Source organism: Prionailurus viverrinus, chromosome B1, assembly GCF_022837055.1.
Source record: "Prionailurus viverrinus isolate Anna chromosome B1, UM_Priviv_1.0, whole genome shotgun sequence".
Classification (NCBI taxonomy): Eukaryota; Metazoa; Chordata; class Mammalia; order Carnivora; family Felidae; genus Prionailurus; species Prionailurus viverrinus.
Genome location: NC_062564.1, coordinates 67,294,399 through 67,299,797, shown reverse-complemented (window position 1 = coordinate 67,299,797; position 5,399 = coordinate 67,294,399). Strand labels below are relative to the sequence as shown.

The 5,399-nt window shown below is 37.0% G+C and overlaps 1 pseudogene; it reads right to left on the bottom strand.

Annotated features, from left to right (window-relative positions):
• Positions 1-822: 822 nt before the first annotated feature.
• On the bottom strand, positions 823-2,243 carry LOC125164686 (splicing factor 3A subunit 3-like; annotated as a pseudogene).
• Between the last annotated feature and the right edge of the window lie 3,156 nt (positions 2,244-5,399).

The window sequence follows — 5,399 nt, the reverse complement described above, 5'->3', positions numbered from 1 at the left end:
GATCAAAAGGACAAAGAACAAAAGAAGTCAATTGCTAAAGGGCTTTTATATCTTCTATACATTTTTGTTTAACAAACAGTTACCTAGCAATAATATGACAGTTTTATCAGAGCTTTACAAATATTAATTCATCTGGGGCACCTAGATGGCTCAGTCAGTTGAGCATCTGACTTCAGCTCAGGTCATGATCTCACAGTTTATGAGTTGAAGCCCTGCATTGGGCTCTCTGCGCTCAGCACAGAGCCTGCTTGGGATACTCTGTCCTGCTCTCTTTCTGCCCCTCCCCCACTGGTTCTTTCTCTTGCTCTCGTGCTCTCTCTCTACCAAAATAAATAAACTTGAAAAAAAAAATTAACTCATGTAATGTTTGTAATAACCTTATGATATATGCACTAATTTCACCAATTTTCAGAAGGCAGGATAACGGAACAAGAAAGGGGATACATAATTTTAGATGTGGTGCTTTATCAGCATTAAGTTCACATACCAAAAATACTAAATCAATATGTAATTTGTCCAGCTCCTTGCTTGATTAGTTGACTACAAACACTCTAATGGGATTCCCTAATGAAGCTGAGGTATCAAACCTTACCTGGTTTTTTTTTTATATTTTAAATTTTCTGACACAATCTTTAATATAAAATAGAGAAAAAACACATCTCAACTCTTCAATCTGCCAGTATGCCTTGATTTGTCCAAGATGCATGCTAGACTGTAAGACTAAGTAGCAGACTCTTTAGATGTATTTGGTTGGGAGAAATAGAAAAAGCAGATGTTAGGTAAGTCCAGGCAAGCCCCAAAGCTAAGATACATCCTTAAACACTAGAGCAGTCCTTGTCTTTTCAGATCCTCATATGTCTTCTTATTCACAATGTTCTACTGTGAATTCTTCCTCAGTGTCAGGCTGCCATCATTCTAATGCCTTCTTCAGTTTCAGTGTGGCCCACAAGGAGACATCGTCTTCAATCTGTGTCACATCAGCAAAGGGGACAATGTTTGGGATGCCCAAGCACCTCATGCCTTGAGCACGACACCAGTCAGCACGGTGCTGCTAGAAGGCCTCGGGACCTCGGTAGGTGTAATTTTCACAAAACTCGTGGTAGTAGTTTAGACCATGAACCTGATACAACAGGTAGGAAATGGGTTTGCCATGCCAGCCAAGAGGCAGGTTTTGGGGGCTGGAAATGATCTCATTCTCTTTGTCTTCACTTTCATCCTCACTGATATACTTTTCCTTTTTACTTCTCAATCTTCCTCATCTTTGCCTGTTTGTTATGTACGTTTTCATGAATGAGATGTCACTGTTCCCCAACAATCTCTACGTATTTGTAGATCTGGGCTTCTAGGACCGTAGTGTCTTTGTCCTTCTCAGTATCTCATTTGGTGCCTTTTGACTTGGGATTTTTGCCAAACAGAGAGGTGTCAAGTGACTCCAAGGGCTTTCATCTGGTGTGGAATAGCCTCTGGCCATGCTCTTCTTAGGTCCCACCACACTTCAAGCCTAAAGCTTAAAGAGAATTCAGAAAGGTCACAATAGGTTCCAGCATGGGTCAGGGCACTGCTTATCTCTTTTGGCCATTCAGGGAAGGTACCATTCTCTCACTTCTCAAACTTACTCCAAAACTTTGTTCTGATCTTCGAGGGGCTTCACTCAGTCTGTATAATCTTGAAGGTACACAGGCAACATTTCAAAGTATCTCTTATATTCAGTATTCTTCCTTTATTTAGAAATGTCAAACAACTGGTCAAAGATTGACAAGTACATGATAATCCAGCTTTTCCGAGGGCTTCAGGTTAATGTCTTTGAGATAACAGTCATGGAGGTCAAGGTAACCACAGCATCCCTTTTCATCTGTGAACTCCACCAACCTTCCTGCTTCTTCACCTGGATTCTCTCTAGCCTTCAGAAGCTCCTCAAACTCCACTGACATTGGCACACAGATCTCATTTGGGTGTTTCTGGTGAAAATTTTTTTATTTGCTTGAGTCTATTATAAAATTTGGCAAATTCATTGGGTCTTGAAATGGCACTGAGTTTCTCCTTTCTTAACCCACCTTGTCATACATTTCCTGCATTTTCCCACTGACTTCCATATACCTATCTTTCATGGTCCTTGTGTGATGGTCAGAATTCATCTGGTCCCAGACCGTGAACTTCTTAGTGAGCATCTGTTTGGCTAGTATGTCCATAAGCTGCTCCTTGTCCTAATAATACCACTACTGCTGCTGCAGAATTGTCTTCATTTTTCGTCCAGCCCTGCACCTCCTTTCAGACCACCAACATGGCTCAGACAACTAAACATTACCTATTTTATTTATCATTTTTTTAAGTTTATTTATTTGTTTTGAGAAAGCAAGGCTGAGAGCAAGAGAGAGAGAGAGAGAGAGAGAGAGAGAGAGAGAGAGAGAGAATCCCAAGCAGGCTTCACACTGTTAGTGCAGAGCCCCACTCGGGATCCAAACTATGGCCTAAGTCAAAACTAAGAGTAGGAAGCTTAGCTGACTGAGCCATCCAGGGTGTCCCTAAACATTACTTATTCAGAGAAAATGGCTTATACAATGGGAAGGTGGAGGGAATTTATCATGTGATCTTATCATATACCTGTAAATATCTCCTCAAAGACACCTGGACCATGTTATTGAGAAACTTTTGAGGAAAGCACTAGCAATGAAATTTCTACCTACAGAAGACTGAAATAAGGCAGAAGATGCTACCGTTTATATCCACTCCTTGACTTTATTAGAAATGGTATGCTATGAGATTGCAAGAAGCCATATAGTAGCATATAATTTCCAGAGATAAATCAGGTCTCAGGTTTAAAAAACAGAGATTTGTGGCTGTGGTTAAGTGATGCTGAGGTATAAATAACCAAAATAATTAGATAATGCTCTTAGGGATCATTTCATTTATACAGAGAAAACTAGATGTCTTTCAAACAGATATAGTTTTGTTGCCATGAGAATTAATAATCCATCCTCCAATTCCCGAACATGAGTAAGCACACAGATTCATCACCTTTTTTTTCAATATTTATTTATTTTTGGGAGAGCACAAGCAGTCAAGGGCCAGAGAGAGGAGGACAGAAGATCTGAAGTGAGCTCTTGCTGACAGGTTGATAACAGTGAGCCTAATGTGAGGATTGAACTCACTAACCTTGAGATCATGACCTGAGCTGAAGTCAGATGCTCAACCAACTGAGCCACCCAGGTGCCTCCAGACTCATCACCTCTTAAGAGAAAGTCATACGATCTCCAGAAAAGATTTTCCAATCACACTACAAATATGCACATATTATAAATCTCATTCCTAACCTTTCCTAAAAGGACCAAAGAATCTTTGGGTAACAGGGCTTTAGAGAAAGAGAAATAAACCAATTTTAGAATTTTTTGGATATTGCTCTAAACTGATAATTTTTTTCTCAAATACAGAGTGCCACTGAGGTCTGCTGGTTAGTTTTAGAGGTCATGGGGATCAGGTAGTAGGTGTAACTTTTCTCAAGAGTGTCTTAACAGTGATCTCAGTGCATATAAATTCATCTTACATATGTATTACAGTCAGTGAATGCAGGTTTAGACCAGATATACTTAGAAACTGTCAGAATCATCCAATCTGATACCTAAAACTTTGAAGGAAATTTATTATGGAAGAAAAGGCCAAGTACATAGACCAAATGTCAGAGAGTTTTAACTTCACACCAAAGTTTAAATCAAAAGTAATACTATATTTGTAACTGAATGGCAAAGTTTAGTACAACCATTAAAAACCTAAAGATTCTAACCACAGCCCCTTTGAATTTGCTTATTTGGCATTTACAGAGCACAATTTTGTGTGTGTGCATGTGTGTGTGTGCGTGTGCGTATGTGTAGATATACACTCTGCTTTACAAAAAAGTTTTCAGATCACTTCATGTAAAATGGAGTACATAAATGTAGTATTTTAAAACTCCTTTAAGATTGCCTTTCCAAGAAGCTAAGGAAAAAATTATCAAGGTTTCAAAAATAAAAATATATTCCCAAGAAAGAGTTTTAGTAAGAAAATAGCATAAAGATAATATATAAAAATGATACAACACAGAATGGTTTCGAGGTAAGAAATTAATATAAAATCCTGGGATTCCGGACAGAAAATGGATTTTGCTTTAAGTGAAATATGTATGTTTTATATTAAATACTAAAGATACATCTATTCTCCTTATAGAAAGAAAGTAACTAAAGTTTAATGGGGGAAGTAGATACAATGTAAAAATCTTTGGTTAAATGGGAAATACCACATACATTAAACAAAAAGTTAAAAATAAATTTAAGGTGGTTCTAGCATTCTCACTGTGTAAAGCATGCACAAAGGACAAGTTGAAAAGAAATATTTTTTGAATAGGAGAAACAAATGTTACACTCTACAATGCAGAAACATTATCAATCATTGAAAAGATTTAGTATAAGCAATAGATATTCAAGTAATCATCATGTGAAATAGTGTAAGAAATTCATTATTCTTAACTTTCAGTCATAAATTTACCTTATGCAGCCAAGGGACAATACTGTCATGGAATTCTTTTGAGATCATTGCTCTCTCAAAATATGGTAGATAAAATAATAACTTCTTTTCATTTTATAAAAGATAGGATTACAATTGCAAAAAATATGCAAATAATTTTTTAAAAAATCATGAAAAAATATTGCAAGATTCCCTGTATTTCATTTGTTGTTCTCTGACTGACTTACTTCACTTAGCATTATACTCTCTAGCTCTATCCATGTTGCTGCAAAAGGTAATATTTCACTCTTTTTAATGGCTGAATAATATTCCATTGTACAGTGTATCACATTTCTTTATCCATTCACCTATTGACGGACACTTGAAATGCTTCCATAATTTGGCTATTATAAATAATGCTGCTATAAACATAAGGGTGCATGTATCTCCTTGAATTTCTACTTTTGTGCTTTTTGCATAAATCCTCATCAGTGCAATTCTTGAATCATAGGGTTATTCTATTTTTAACTTTTTGAGAAACTTCCATACTGTTTTCTGCAGTTGCTGCACCAATTTGCATTCCCACCAAAAGTGCAAGACGATTCCCTTTTCTCCACATCCTTGCCCACACTTGTTTCTTGCCTTTTATTTTAGCCGTTGTGACAGGCGTGAGGTGACATGTCATTGTAGTTTTGATTTTCATTTCCTTGAAAATGAGTGATATTGAACATAATGTGTCTGTTGGTCATATGCATGTCTTCTTTGGAGAAATGTCTGTGCCATCTGCCCATTTCTTAATTGGAGTATTTGGTTTTTGGGCGTTGAGTTGTAACTGTTCTATATATACTGGATATGAACCCTTTATCAAACATGTCACTTGATAATATCTTCTACTCCATAGTTTGCCTTTTAGTTCTGTTGATTAT